Source organism: Macrotis lagotis, chromosome 2, assembly GCF_037893015.1.
Source record: "Macrotis lagotis isolate mMagLag1 chromosome 2, bilby.v1.9.chrom.fasta, whole genome shotgun sequence".
In the NCBI taxonomy this organism is placed as follows: Eukaryota; Metazoa; Chordata; class Mammalia; order Peramelemorphia; family Peramelidae; genus Macrotis; species Macrotis lagotis.
The window spans coordinates 285,083,070-285,099,535 of record NC_133659.1 but is presented as its reverse complement, the minus strand read 5'-3'; the positions used below and the strand labels follow the sequence as shown (position 1 = coordinate 285,099,535).

General features: G+C 34.5%; 1 protein-coding gene across 4 annotated transcripts in view; it reads left to right on the top strand.

The window, feature by feature from the left end:
• The window catches only part of SLC16A7 (solute carrier family 16 member 7), a 277,627-nt gene that overhangs the window by 109,021 nt on the left and 152,140 nt on the right, over positions 1–16,466 (top strand). The window contains exon 1 of one of the 4 annotated variants that reach the window (XM_074226251.1): positions 15,199–15,267. The exons of the other annotated variants lie outside the window; for them this stretch is intronic. The gene's annotated coding sequence lies outside the window, so the exon portion shown is untranslated. Of the gene's footprint in view, positions 1–15,198; positions 15,268–16,466 lie in introns of those variants that run through there. 4 annotated transcript variants of the gene reach the window in all.

Sequence of the window (16,466 nt, the reverse complement as noted above, 5' to 3'; positions counted from 1 at the left end):
ATCCACACTGAGTATGATGAGAGAGAAATCATATCCTTAAGGAAGAGACAAAAAGTCTAAGAGGTAACAAGATCAGACAATAAGATATCTGTTTTATTCCTAAATTAAAGGGAATAGTCCTTGAACTTTGTTCAAACTCCATGGCTCTTTATCTGGATGCAGATGGCACTCTCCTTTGCAGACAGCCCAAAATTGTTCCAAATTGTTGCATTGATGGAATGAGCGATTCCTTCAAGTTTGAACATCACCCCCATGTTGCTGTTAGGGTGTACAGTGTTTTTCTGGTTCTGCTCATCTCACTCAGCATCAGTTCATGTAAATCCCTTCAGGCTTCCCTGAATTCCCATCTCTCCTGGTTTCTAATAGAACAATCTGTTCCATGACATACATATACCACAGTTTGCTAAGCCATTCCCCAATTGAAGGACAATTACTTGATTTCCAATTCTTTGCCACCACAAACAGGGCTGCTATAAATATTTTTGTACAAGTGATGTTTTTACCCTTTTTCATCATCTCTTCAGGGTATAGACCTAGTAGTGGTATTGCTGGGTCAAAGGGGATGCACATTTTTGTTGCCCTTTGGGCTTAGTTCCAAATAGCACTCCAGAAAGGTTGGATGACTTCACAGCTCCACCAACAGTGTAATTGTGTCCCAGATTTCCCATAACCCTTCCAACAGTGATCATTATCCTTTCTGGTCATATTGGCCAGACTGAGAGGTGTGAGTGGGTACCTCCGAGAAGCTTTAATTTGCATTTCTCTAATAATTAATTATTTAGAGCAAATTTTCACATGGCTATGGATTACTTTGATCTCCTCATCTGTAAATTGCCTTGCATATTCTTTGACCATTTGTCAACTGGGGGATGACTTTTTGTTTTAAAAATATGACTCAGTTCTCTGTATATTTTAGAAATGAATCCTTTGTTAGAATCATTAGTTATAAAGATTGTTCCCCAATTTACTACATTTCTTTTGATCTTGGTTATAGTGGTTTTATCTGTGCAAAAGCTTTTTAATTTAATGTAATCGAAATCATCTAGTTGGTTTTTGGTGATGTTCTCCAACTCTTGCTTAGTCATAAATTGTTCCCCTTTCCATAGATCTGACAGGTAAACTAGTCCTTGATCTTCTAATTTGCTTATAGTATTGTTTTTTATGTCTAAGTCCTGTAACCATTTGGATCTTATCTTGGTAAAGGGTGTTACGTATTGGTCTAATCTAAGTTTCTTCCATACTAACTTCCAATTGTCCCAGCAATTTTTATCAAAGAGGGAGTTTTTATCCCAATAGCTGGACTCTTTGGATTTATCAAACAGCAGATTACTATAATCCTCTCCTGCTTTTGCCCCTAGTCTATTCCACTGGTCCACCACTCTATTTCTTAGCCAATACCAAACAGTTTTGATGACTGATGCTTTATTATATAATTTTAGATCAGGTAGGGCTAAGCCACCTTCTTTTGCACTTTTGTTCATTAAGCTCCTGGAAATTCTTGGCTTTTTATTTCTCCATATGAATTTACTTACAATTTTTTATAACTCACTAAAGTAATTATTTGGAATTTTGATTGGTAGGGCACTAAACTGGAAGTTTATTTTTGGTAGAATTGTCATTTTTATTACATTAGCTCTACCCATCCATGAGCAGTTGATATATGCCCAGTCATTTAAATCTGATTTAATTTGTGTGAGAAGTGTTTTATAATTGTTTTCAAAAAGTTTCTGAGTCTGTCTTGGCAAATAGACTCCCAGGTATTTTATATTGTCTGAGGTTACTTTAAATGGTATTTCTCTTTCTAGTTTTTCCTGCTGTATCTTGCTAGACATATATAGAAAAGTTGAGAATTTATGAGGGTTTATTTTATAACCTGCAACTTTGCTAAAATTGCTAATTGTTTCCAGTAGTTTTTTGGATGATTTCTTGGGATTCTCTAAGTAGACCATCATGTCATCTGCAAAGAGTGAGAGTTTTGTCTCTTCCTTCCCAATTCTAATTCCTTCAATTTCTTTTTCTTCTCTAATTGCTGATGCTAACATTTCTAATACAATATTGAATAGTAGTGGCGATAATGGGCATCCTTGTTTCACCCCTGATCTTATTAGGAATGCCTCTAGCATCTCCCCATTGAATATAATGCTTGCTGATGGTTTCAGATAGATACTGCTAATTATTCTAAGGAACAGTCTGTTTATCCTACACTCTAGTGTTTTTCAGAGGAATGGATGCTGTATTTTGTCAAAAGCTTTTTCAGCATCTATTGATATGATCATATAATTTCTGATAGGTCTGTTGTTGATATAATTGAGTATACTAACAGTTTTCCTAATATTGAACCAACCCTGCATTCCTGGGATGAATCCTACTTGATCATAATGTATTATCCTAGTGATAACTTGTTGTAATCATTTTGCTAAGATTTTATTTAAGATTGTTGCATCTACATTCATCAAGGAGATAGGTCTACAATTTTCTTTCTCTGTTTTAACTCTTCCTGGTTTAGGTAACAGCACCATCTTGTTGTCATAGAAAGAGGCAGAGTACCATCTTTCCCTATTTTTCCAAAGAGTTTATATAGAATTTGAACCAATTGTTCCTTAAATGTTTGGTAGAATTCACTTGTGAATCCATCAGGCCCTGGAGATTTTTTCTTGGGGAGTTCAATAATGGCTTGTTGAATTTCTTTTTCTGAGATAGGGTTGTTCAGGTATTTAATCTCCTCTTTATTTAACCTGGGCAACTTATATTTTTGTAAATATTCATCCATTCACTTAGATTATCAATTCTATTGGCATAGAGTTGGGCCAAATAATTTCGAATTATTACTTTAATTTCCTCCTCATTGGTGGTAAGTTCACCTTTTTGATTTATGATACTAGCAATTTGATTTTCTTCTTTCTTTTTTTAATCAAATTGACCAGAGGTTTATCAATTTTATTGGTTTTTTCGTAATGCTAACTTTTGGCTTTATTTATTAATTCAATAGGGTTTTTTTTGCTTTTGACTTTATTAATTTGTCCTTTAATTTTTAGAATTTCTAATTTGGTATTTAATTGGGGATTTTTAATTTGTTCTTTCTCTAATTTTTTTAGTTGCATGTTTAGTTCATTGATTTCCTCTTTCTCCAATTTATTCATGTAAGCATTTAAAGCTATAATATATCCCCTGAGAGCCGCTTTGAGTGAATCCCATAGGTTTTGTTTTTTGGTTCACTCATTCTTTAAAATGAGGGTATTTAGTTTCCAATTGGTTCTGGGTCTATATCTCCTTGGCCCAATATTGCATATGACTTTTATTGCATTGTGATCTGAGAAAGATGTATTCACTGTTTCTGCCTTTCTGCAGTTGATCATTAGGTTTTTATGTCCTAGTACATGGTCAATTTTTGTATAAGTTCCATGTACTGCAGAGAAAAAAGGTATATTCCTTTCTATCCCCATTCAGTTTCCTCCATAATTCTACCATATTTAGTTTTTCTAACAATCTATTTACCTCCTTCTTTCTTGTTTATTTTATGATTTGATTTATCTAGATCTGAGAGTGGGAGGCTGAGGACTCCCACTAGTAGAGTTTTGGTGTCTATGTCTTCCTGTAGTTCTTTCAGCTTCTCCTCTAAGAATTTGGATGCTGTCCCATTGGGTGCATATATATTCAGTATTGAAATAGCTTTACTGTCTATGGTACCTTTTAGGAGGATAAAGTTTCCTTCTTTATCTTTTTTAACACTATCTATTTTTGCTGCTACTTTGTCTGAGATAAGGATTGCTACCCCTGCTTTTTTTTTACTTCAGCTAAAGCAAAATATATTTTGCTCCAACCTTTTACTTTTACTCTATATGTATCTCTCTGCTTCAAATGAAATTCTTGTAAGCAGCATATTGTCGGATTCTGGTTTTTAATCCACTCTGCTATTCACTTACATTTTAAGGAAGAGTTCATCCCATTCACATTCAAAGTTATGATTGCTAATTCTTTATTGCCCACCCATGCTTTCTTACCTCTGTTTATATTTTTCCCCTTTCCCCCCTTATCAGTATTCCCCAGCATTTAGTTTCTGAATACCACCCCCTTCAGTGTGTTTGCCCTCCTATATCACACCCTCCCCTTTCTTTCCCCTTTCCCTTTTTCCCTTTTCCCTTCCCTTCCTTTTGTTAGTTCCCCTTTTCCCCCACTCCCCCTCCCTTTTTCTGTCCCCCCTCCCCTTTTCCCCTTTTAGTACTTGAAAGGTTAGATGTTTTTTAAGTTAACTAAGTATGTGTAAGTTGACTTTAAGCCAAGTCTGATGAGAAGAAGATTCAGGTGTTTGTCATCTCCTCCCTTCTTCCCCTCTATTGCCATAGGTATTTCGTACCTCTTAGTGTAATGAGATTTACCCCATTCAATCTCCTCCTTCTTCCCATCTCCTTCCTGTCCCCCTTTTTAAGGAGGTAGTGTTTTTTAGACCATTCTATTTGAGTCATAGAAGATTCTTAGTATCTGTCACTTCTAGCTAAGTACATTCTATCTAACAGAGTTAAAATTATTGAGAGTTATTAGAATCTTTTTTCCCAAGTGGGGTTAAAGCCAGTTACATCTCATTGGATAGCAGTCTCATGGATAGGTCATGAATGTCCATCACTTCTAGCTAGGTATATTGTCTCTATTAGAGTTACAATTCTCAAGATACACGAGAATCTTTTTCCCCATGCTGGAATATAGCCAGTTTTTTTTCTTTTCCTGCACCCCCTTTTTTTTACCTTTTCATGTGTCTCTTGTACCTCCTGTTTGATGTCCAAAATTCCTATTTAGCTTTGGTCTTTTCATCTGGAATTTTTGGAATTCTTCCATTTCATTAAATGTCCATCTTTTTCCCTGGAAGAGAAGGCTCAGCTTTGTAGGATAGTGGATTTTTGGCTGCATTCTAAGCTCCCTTGCTCTTCGAAATATCTCATTCCAGGCCCTTCAATCCCTTAATGTTGATGCAGCCGGGTCTTGAGTAATCCTTACTGTGGCTTCTTGATATTTAAATTGTTTCTTTCTGGCTGCTTGCAGGATTTTCTCTTCTATCTGGTAGTTCTGGAATTTGGCCACAACATTCCTTGGTGTTTTCATTTTAGGATCTTTTTCTGGAGGGGATCGATGTATCTTTCAATAAGTACTTTGCCCTTTGGTTCCATGATATCAGGGCAGTTTTCCATCACTAGATCCTGTAATCTTAAATCCAGGCTTTTTTTTCCTCTTCAATGTTTTCAGGAAGTCCAATAATTTCAGGTTGCCCCTCCTTGACCTATTCTTGAGGTCAGTGGTTTTGCTGATGAGGTATTTTACATTTTCTTCTGTTTTTTCTATTTTTTGATTTTTGTTTAACTGGCTTTTGCTGTGTCATGGAGTCATTAGTTTCTGCAGACTTCATTCTTTTTTTTTAGAGAGTTTTCTTCATTAACCTTTTTGCAACTCCTTTTCCAGTTGGTCAATTCTACTTTTGAAAGAGCTATCCATTTGACCAATTGAGGTTTTCAGAGAATTATTTTCTTTTTGCATCTGTCCAATTGTATTTTCTAAGGATTTGTCTTCTTGTTGCAAGGTATTAATTGTATCTCCCAAATTTTCCAGTTGATTTTCAAACTTCTTCCTTATTTCTTCAAGGAAGTCTTTCTGTGCTGAAGACCATATCATATTCTCCTCAGAGGTTCTAGGTCTCTCTGAGTTAGGGTCTTTGCCTTCCAAGAATTTTTCTATGGATCCACCTTTCCACTGACCCTTCTTCATTTTGCTAAGACCTTGAGTTGGGGAGGAGCTGGTTCACAGGGTCTTGGGATCAATAGAGGCTTTACTCACTGACTGCAATTTCTCTACCTGGCCAGTAGGAGGTGCTGGTTGCTTTCTCTGGAGTGTCTGTGACCTTGATTGAGGCCTTCTCCTTTAGCTTGAAGGGAGGGGTTGGAGCTAATTAATCCTTTTGCCTTCAATCAATGGTGGCTTGAAGTTATTCCTCTCCCTATTGTCAGCTGGGCTGGTTCTTTTGCTCACATACCTTTGCCTGAGGCAGAAGTAGTCTGCAATTGTTTGTTCTGGGAAGAGGCCTCAGCCACAATGGAGGCATAGACTCAGAGTTCCTCAGACCAGAGGAGCCCAGGGATGGTGTCCGCAGCTCTCCTGCACTGGAACTCTCCCCCCAGCTCTGTTGGCAAGCTCCAGAGGTTCAGTGCACTTCTGCTCCCTGGATGACTGAAGCCCCGGCTGTCTAGTCCCACCGCTGATCCAGCAGGTCTGGCTCTCTGGCGCTCAGCCTCTGGGCTCCAATTCAGCTGCTAATCTGGCTGATCTGGGGCTGATCTACCCTCTGCCCCCAGACTCACCCATACAATGCTGCTGAGGGAGACAAATCCTGAGGTAGATGTTCTTTCTCCTGGCTTTTCTTTCTGGGTTTTGCACCTGTCTTCTCTCTGCCATCTTGGTCGGAAGTCCCAATATATTGTTGATAATAAATTGTTGCAGAGGGCTGTTTGAGTTAAATGATGAGGTGGGAAGCCAAATTAAAGACAATCAAAAGTGAAGCAGTGGAACTACTGTTTAAAGGTCAATTTATCAATTATTTTAGCCATACCAGGAAGGAGAGATACAAGTTCATGATCAGTGGACTTGAATGATTGAGTGAAATGAGTATTATATAAGGATGGAGAAGATATAGTTATATTCCACTTCCATTTTCTCATTTTTCATTATATAGATGGAAAAAAAACTGTAAGAAGGATTATCTTCCTTTTACAAGTGAGGAAACTGAGTTGTCAAGTGACTTGCTTAATGTCATAAGCTAGTAGATGATAGAACTGCTATTCATATTCAGATCACTGACTTCTAAGCCAATGCTATTTTCATGGCAAGGTCATGGGCTATTTAATAACTAAAGACCCAAGCCTAAGATAGGGGAGGGGGTGGTCTCATATAGATTATCTCTAGTTTCAGAAGGGTTTCTGAGAAGTAGCACTATTATGGAAAATTGGAATACTTTCCAAAACACGAATTTATGAGCAATGATGACATTAACAGCATGTAATATAGTCATAAGCAAAGATTGTTCAATATAAAAGTTGCTAGTTTTAGACAATTAGATAACTATAACCTAGAATTTGGAGGGAAAATAAGACATATCCAGTTCCCTTTTGTTAATTGTCATGTAGCCAAGTAACAGGGATTGATGGGTTTACTTAAAAGAATTTTTTAGGATTAAGGCAATAACAGAAACTTATTTTTAGACTGTAATCCTGATTCCTTAAAGAATAATAACAATAATAATAAAGAACTTCAAATTTTAACAATTTAAATGCATATCTAAATATATATTAAAATTTTCATGATACCAAATAAAATAACCAAAAAATATTTAAAAATACAATGGCTGATGATTTTAAATTTCCATTTTCTTTAAAATATTTACTTTAATATATTGGTATGTATAATCTAGTATTTGTAATTAACATTATGATTTCAGAGTATATTTCATGTCTTTTGTTATTCTAGTTATTGTTTCTGTGTCATTTAGTTTATAGAATATTAAACTTTTTATTTTTAATTTACTATCATCTTTTCTCTTAAGGCAGTCATGTAAAGCTAAAGGACCACTAAGCCATATTTAAAAGTACTTAAATGTCCCCAGGGATATATTGAATTAGAAAACCACATATTAGCATCATCTTTGTTCTATTGTACATTTATTTATTTTCTGAAATATTTCCCAATTGCATTTTAGTCTAGGAGTACCAGGGGATATAGCTGACATCTCTGTTTTAAGAGACTTCAATCACATATCATTTTTTTTTCTAATCAAGATTCATCCAACAAATTTTTTATACTTGATAATTATTTGATTACCTAAAAAGATGGATTCTTAATTTTCTAGATTTTTCAAACTCAGAATTTTCCATTTTTTTAAAAAAATTAAAAAAGTGTGGAGCAAAGATCTTCCCTTGATATATGGCACTTAGATGAGTCTTTCATAACTAATTACAAAACAAAAGGTGAAGGGAATTATATCAACTACTATCATGGTTTAAAAATAAATGCAGGGGTTAAATTTTGGATTTAAAAAGCAACAGAGGAAGTCTACTCTCCCACTCACACTCCAGCAAAGTTCTAAAAAGAGCACCAGAGCAAATAATGATTAAAAAAATGAAAAGAGAGAAACTAAGGTAAGCTCGGGACTTTGCAAAAGGTTAGAGAGGAGCCTGTTATTTCTAAGAGAGGTATTGTATCAGGAAAGTCAGACTCTGGCTCTACATATATGAATTGTAACAGACTGAAGTGATTAGATCTAGAACAATAATTTATTCAATGAAGAACAACATTATAAAGGAACAATTTTCTAAAAAATTTCAGGACTCTGATTAATCATGAGTTATGACTCCCATACAATAATGATGAAACATGAATTCCATTTCTTGGCAGGAAGATGATAGAGTACAGATCCAAAAGGAGACATACATTTTCGGGAATGACCACTGTGTCCATTTGTTTTGCTTAGTTCCACTTATTTGCTATAAGAGAAGGCTTTCATTTAAGCAAGAAGAGGAATTATTGAGGAAGCCAGGTTATTAGTGATAGTAATGACCCCAAAAGAAGAACAAAAGGTAGCATCCATGAATCATTTGAAAAATAGCCAGTAGAGAATGATAGGAAGTTCAAAAGGAACAGAGGAAAAACAAGGCAATGTGGATACTCTTAGTGATAAATGCAATATTATATATATATATATATACATGTAAATATACAAATTTTATGTAATAAAGATTCATAGTTTCATTTAAGACTTTTTTTTAGGTTTTTATAAGGCAAATGAGGTTAAATGGCTTGCCCAAGGCCACACAGCTAGGTAATTATTAAGTGTCTGAGACTGGATTTGAACCCAGGTACTCCTGACTCCAAGGCTGGTGTGCTTTATCCACTATGCCACCTAGCTGCCTATTTAAGACTTTTTTCCTATTCTTTACATTTGGAAAAACGTTCAAGTTTGTGGAAGTTAAATTTACAATAAAACAAAAGTTACATATATATTTATACATATAATACCTATGTATTATGTAGTTATATATGTATCTATGTGTGTATACATATTTATGGAGGGATATCTGAATATTATCAAGAATGTATACTTTCATGAAATGTGACAGAAATCTAAATCCCCTAAAATTAAGAATGTAGGTTCAGTCTATGAAAAAATTAAGATTTTATAATAATTGAACTGAGTCCTTCAAAGTTTGAAGGGTATATAAGGTCTGAACCAACTGGTTATGTTTGGGTAAATAATATTACAATTTTATCCTGTTCTTCCCACTGTTTTTCTAATTGAGATTATAGATCCATAGGTATTCCCTCCTCTTACTCAGCTGAAGGAATGAATAAAGACAAAGAGGAAATACAGATTCCAAGAATGGAGTGTCACAGGATTGGTTTATCAGACTCTGGGATGTTTTTACAGACTAAATTAGGGAGTAGATATGGTCATAACATGACTGGCTCACCATATCAAGTGTATGATCTTCCTGGGACTTTGGTGTCTGGGGGGGAAGCCCCATTTTCATTCTCTTGAGCAATAACTCTGGGTAATAATGATTTAATACTATAAGGGCAGCAATAGATCAGTCTTCCAAAACTCCTTCAGAGCCCTCTTCTGTTTTCTCAGTCATACATATTTTAATATGCTATAGATCTCTCAAAAAAGGAAATAGAGAGGATTTGCTGGACTGGATTTTATTATGAGCCCAAAGGGTAGGGTTCATCAGAAAATAGTACATAGTGGTCAATGATGGCAATTTCAAAGCTCAATATCTGCACCAACTCATAGTATTCCTAGAATGAGAAAGGTCCCACTACACTCTGACCAGATCCAAGCATATCTGTGATCTTTTTTTTCTTTCCTAGTGAGGCATTTTTTAAATACATTGACATGTTTGTTGTTGTTCAGTTGTTTTTCAGTCATGTCTGACTCTTTGTAACCCTATTTGGGGTTTTGTCAAGATACTGGAATAGTTTACCATTTCCTTCTCAGTTCATTTTATAAATAAGGAAATTTAGGTAAACATGGTTAAATGACTTGCCCAGGGCCACACAGTTAGTAATTGTCTGACACCAGATTTTAACCCAGGAAGATGACTCTTCATGAATCTAGGCCTGGCATTCTATCCACTGCACCACCTAGCTGCCCTGACATAGACAGATTAGAACATGTAAAAATAAGGACAATCAGTATGATGAGGGAGCTAGAGGCTATACTAAATGTGGATTGATGGAATAAACCTAGATTATTTAACCTGAAGAAGGCCTAAGAGAAAAATGAATACTGTATTAAAATAATCATCTTGAACATAATGAGTCTCAGATGCATATGGGACATCTACTTTGAGATATCCAAGATGTGTGATTTTAGTTCAACAGAGAAATTAAACTTGGGTTTAAAGATCTGAGAACCATTAGCCTAGTGATGATAATTGAATCCTCCTGTGGAAGAGAGGCATCATTTGTTTTGCAAACAGTAGAGCTAAGAACCATGGGTAGAAGTTACAAGAAGCTGATTTTGACTTTATGTAAGAAATTCAGTCCTAAAAGTATAGAGCTATTTCAGAGGAGTAGGTTGCCTCAGGAGGGCAAGTTAAGCTTTTCTTTCATTTGAAGTCTTCACACAGAGGCTAGATGACTACTTGTCAGGGATATTGTGAAGGGAATTCTTCATCATGGGTTGAAATCAATGACCCTTGAAGTCCCTTCTGATTCTGAAATTCTGTGCTTTGGTGAATCTGTCATTCTTTGATTTATTATAAGGCAAAAAATAGACCCAACAAGGAAAAGAAAGGTATCAACTGCTAAGAAAAATATAATCTATTTTATATTAGCTTAACTTTTCCAAGAAATTCACCTTGAACCTGAATTTATTGGCTATTCTTACCATTCTCCCCACTCTCTCCATTCCTTTCAAGTATTTATCTTCATTATTTCCCTACAAATTTGACTTTTGGATGTTTGCTAGTGTTACTCAGAAATCATAAAATTTAGTTCTGAAAAAAAGCTTAGCAACTATCTTATCTAACTAAATTATTTTGTAAATAAACTGAGGTCACATAAACTCTATGTTTAATCACAGTTGTCTTACTCTTTTCTCAGAGATGCATGATGTAATGCAAGATGGCCTGAATCAGATTAAATGAGATTGGAAAATATTTAACAAGAATAATAAAAATGCAATATAATAAAATGATAATATATCATTTTCTAAGTCATTGGACAAATCACTTATTTGTCTCAGTTTACTTATCTATAAAATGAGCTAAAAAAGGAAATGGCAAACCATTCCAATATCTTTGCCAAGAAAGACCCAAATGGTTTCATGAAGAATCAGGCAAAACTGAAAAACAACTAAGCAACTTGAGATAAATAAAAGGATTTATAAGTTCCAAGAAGCAGAGATAAGGTAGGGAGATACCCCTGGAATAGCAGATAGCTCATGGAAATGTATGATGATAGGAGACAGAATAGGAAATAGGGAGATATTAAGCAAGTGAATGCATTTAGTTGGAACTTATAATATGTAAAAAGGAGTAAAATGAATGGAATTTATCTGGAATGGTAAGTTGAGGCCATATCATGAAGGATTTTGAAGAAGGATGTGGTGAAGCTTGTGTTTTAAGAATTTCTTAAATTGGAGAATGGGTTTCAAAGCAGAGAGACATAAGTCAGGGAGACCAAGCAGGAGATAATGCAGTAGTCTAGGTGATATGTTTAATATTTATAGTAGCTCTTTTTGGCAGCAAAGAATTAGAAATTGTGGAATTCTCATCACTTGGAGAATGGTTGAATAAACTGTGGTATGGAAATGTGTTTTATTAATAAATTTAAAATAAAATAGATAATTTTTAAAAATAAAAATTAAATTTAAAAAAGTCTGGATGAAAAGCTATGAGGGTCTGAATAAAGGTAGTTATGTGAAGAGAAATAAGGGAACAAAGATAAGTGGTTTTGTAAAGGTATAGTTATTAAGACTTGTCAATTGATAAGACATGGGGAGTGAGTTAAGAATGACATTGAAGATAGGAACTTGGATGACTAGAAGCATGGAGTTAGATGAGACCTGAAGGAAAAATATCATGCTGCAGGTACTTTCAGGAGGTCAGGGAGAACCAACATATCACCCAGGTTTTGCTAGATTACACTTTCAAAGTTCTAATTCTTTTCACTGTTAAGACACATTTTTACTCAGAAATATCCAAGATTCAGGAAGAGCAGTCTATGGAGTATATTTTTATGTTATTACATATGGATTGAATAGAACTCCATTATATGCCTCCCATTCCTGTGTTCTTCTATGAAAATGTCAAAGGAAAAAAATATTAATGCTATGTGACAGGCCCATCAATATATTTATTTAAGATTAAGCCATTTGGGGTTTAAAGAGAAAGATATCCAAACTAACATTGTTTGCCTATGCATTTCAATATGACTGTCTTTCCAAGAGAATTTTTGAAGTAACATTTACAGAACTCTTGAACAAGGCTTTTGTATATTAAAATACAACTTGAGCAATCACATGCCAAAATAATAGTAACCTTTTTTGACTATTTCCCTCAAGTGTTTTCCTGGAGAAAAATGATAGAGACCTCTTCCCTGAAATTGCTATCATCCCCTCTGAAAGAAGAAGAGTGGGTCATAGTACCATTTCTTTAAAGATTTTTTAAAAAATTATTTTAATTTATTTATGACAGTGGAGTTAAGCAACTTGCCCAAGGTCATACAGCTAGGCAATTATTAAGTATCTGAGGTCACATTTGAACTCAGGTACTCCTGACTCCAGAGCTGGTGCTCTATCCACTTCACCACCTAGTCTCTTTGAAGACTTTGAGGAGAGAAGAAATTGATGTTTGGATGAGTTTATTGCCCACATCACTTTAGGGATAGATGGTGTTGATCTGAAACAAGGCAAAAATGACTATATCATCTAGTCAAAGTTTTGCTCATCTATTTCTGAAGAAAAAGATGTTTTATTTTTGAGCTATTACAGTATCAAACTTGGAAGTCTGGAAATAATTTTTAGATCAGTAAACTATTATTTCTTAATATTTTTAATTTTAGGGGGCAGCCAGGTGGTGCAGTGGATAGAGCACCGGCCCTGGATTCAGAAGGACCTGAGTTCAAATCCAATCTCAGACATTTAATAATTACCTCGCTGTGTGACCAAGTCACATAACTCCATTGCCTTATCAAAAATATTTTTAATTTTACTAAAAATGAGGTTTTTTAATATATTTTATTCAAAGAAGAAGCTAGGGAAGACTTACAGGTATTTTCTTATTTATATAGTGAAAGTCTAACTTCTTCCACTTAACCTTTGATGAAGAAATGAATCATTTGAAGACCCAGAGAGTTCAGTTCCCCTCACTTGAGTGGAAATTAAGTATAAACTATCATCCTATAAAGACTGAAGCAAGACTGGGTTTTGTGCATGAATCACATGTGTTCTCCTTCATGGAAGAAAAGGAAAGATGAGACCAAGTCACTTTAGCAGAACTATCTAATTCCTTTCGTATGGATGCTTTGGCTACTTTTTTAACCAGAGTTACTAAAAAGTTATTATAATGATTTAATCCCATAATTTTTTTTATATTTTTTTTTTTGCAAGGCAATGGGGTTAAGTGGCTTGCCCAAGGCCACACAGCGAGGTAATTTTAAGTGTCTGAGGCCAGATTTGAACTCAGGTACTCCTGACTCCAGGGCCCGTGCTCTATCCACTGCGCCACCTAGCCGCCCCCCCCATTATTTTTTAATTTCTTTTTTATCTTGATTTTTATATCTTTTTAGTTTTTTAAAAAAAGTTTAAAATATAGACTTTTTTAGTCTTTCAGTTTTAAATTTCCTCCTTATCTCTCTCCCTCCTCCCAGCCAATGAAGAATCAAGAATAATAATTCTTATTACAAATGTTTAATCAAGAAAAAATAATTTATTTTTTATCTTAATTCCATTAATTCTTAACAAGTCATTTCCCTCAAACTCTTGTTCTACTGAATTTTAGTAATACCTTTCTTAATTTCAGAAGTGAACCAAATCATGTGGATTTTTGAATATATATGTCAGTTCTTAACCCAACAAGTGAAATTACAATATGCTGAGATGTTTTATTGCTCTATTTTCATTTCAAGGTGCTTTTCATAGTCTACTTTTTTAAAAAGGCATTTACTCAGCTCAAATTTGCATCTCATATAACTTTATTACATTTGCTTAGAGCTGCTGAGAGTACAAATTTATCTTTCTTACTAATAGTGACTGGTTATTGGCACATTGAGGTTTATGGGGTTGAAATTGCCAGTATTTCTTTTTTTCCTTTGTACTTTATAGGAGAGAGCTCCTGAAATTGTTGAAACAAATTCTTTTCTTCATGTGCTCACCAAAGTAGGCACTCAAGTAGCAGTTCTGGCTAATAAGGCCTTGGTTCTCGTGACTTTTAGAGACAACATTAGCTGCTGTTTACAGTTGAAATAATGGTTTTGTTAGTAGATATTTAAAAATACATTAGCCCACATGTCTGTCATTTAAAAAGCACTAAGATAGTTATTCCTAGTTGCCATAATAGTATCACATGCCTCATGTTTTCCTGGTCTGGATGAAACAGGTCTAGGGTAGAGCTGACAAGGTATACATTCTTGTGTTTTTCTAGATCATTAGTCACTCATTTTAAGTGCAGTGCAGTCAAGTGTTGGCAGTTTGCTACTAAAACAAACACATTGAATCTAAGGAAAGGAAAATAGGGGCAGGTATTTAAAAATATAAGTTTGTGAGTATGTATTCAGTTATTTTTAGCTTAATTACTAATGCTCACAACTGCCACAAAATGCCTAATCACAGATGTGACATTTAATGAATATTTTGTCCAAAGAAATTAATTATTCCCAAAGCCCAAAGAGCTCTGAGAATTCACAGACCTGGTTTTATAATGCTGCTAAGTTTAAAGGCAAGGATTTCTAGATATAAGGACTATAATTGTTTTCTATCCAACTGAGAAACAGTTTGATGATGAATTTTAAATATTCCTTTCAATATTGAAATGTTTACTTAAAATAAAATGCACCCTTGACTTGAAGTATTGATATAAATTAAATTATTCAATGAATTTATATATACTATTTGTTAAAAATGTTCTATTTTCTTTGTCTTTTTTGCCCTTAATAATTAAACAGAGTCTTTATCATTATCAATCATTCTTCTCTTTGGAGCATTGACATATTTCAAAAATACTTCTACATAAGGTGAGTTTATTCAAATTATTTTATAATCATTCATTTGTGAGCTAGGGAACATGTTTTTTAAGGCAATGGGGTTAAGTGACTTGCCCAAGGTCATACAGCTAGGCAATTATTAAGTGACTGAGGCTGGATTTGAACTCAGGTCCTCCTGACTCAGGGCCAGCACTCTATCCACTGAGCCACCTAGCTGCCCTCTGGGGAACATTGTTAAAGGATTGAACAATGTTTGTGAATTTCGAATTTTAACTAGAAACCTTAGATTTTGACTTATAAGGAAGCTATTATGCATTTCATGAATAGAACTTTAGGTCACCATCAGGTTTTGAAACCAGAACAGAATAATTCTACTGTTGCTCCTTTGTGAAATCTATTTTAAAACTCACTGTTTGCAGAAGATTTTTAAAAAATCATCATATATTTTACTTAATCATAATTAGAAACAACTAGATATTTGGGGAGATAGAATACTGGGCTTAGAGTCAGGAAGATCCGAGTTCATATTTGGCTTCAGACACTCCTTAGCTATGTGACCCTGGGCAAGTCACTTAACTCTGTTTGCCTTAATCTGCTGGAGAAGGAAATAGCAAACCACTCTTGTTATCTTTGCTGAGATAACCCTATATGAGGTCACAAAGAATCAGCACTGCTGAAAAATAATTGGATAAGAGATTAGACATTTAATTGGACCTTAAGAGTTTGAGAAAATAAGATTCTCCCTTTCTTCCTTGATAATGTATTTCAGTCTATAAGCTTTTCAAGAATAGTGCAATAAAGCTTATGTTTGTCCTATTGGTTTTCCATTAAAGTAACTACAAATCAGAAAATTTCCCAAAGAATTATCAGAAATATACAGGCACTGACTTTTGTACATTTAGTAATCATTATTTTTTTAAAAAATTACTTATTTTGTTTTCCCCCAGTTACATGTAAAAATAATTTTAATATTCATTTTTAAAGCCAGGAATTGCAAATTTTTCCCTTACTTCCTCCCACTCCCTCCCCAATTGCAAAAGCAAATAATTTGTGTAGACTATGCATGTGTAACCTTGCAAAAACATGTTGTGAAAGAAAATATAGTCAAAAATTATTTAAGAAAAATAAAGTAAAAGAGTATTTTTCAATCTGTATTCAGATATAAGTTCTTTTCCTGGTAAAGGATAGCATTTTTCATCAAGAGTCTTTCAGTGTTGTCTTGGATCATT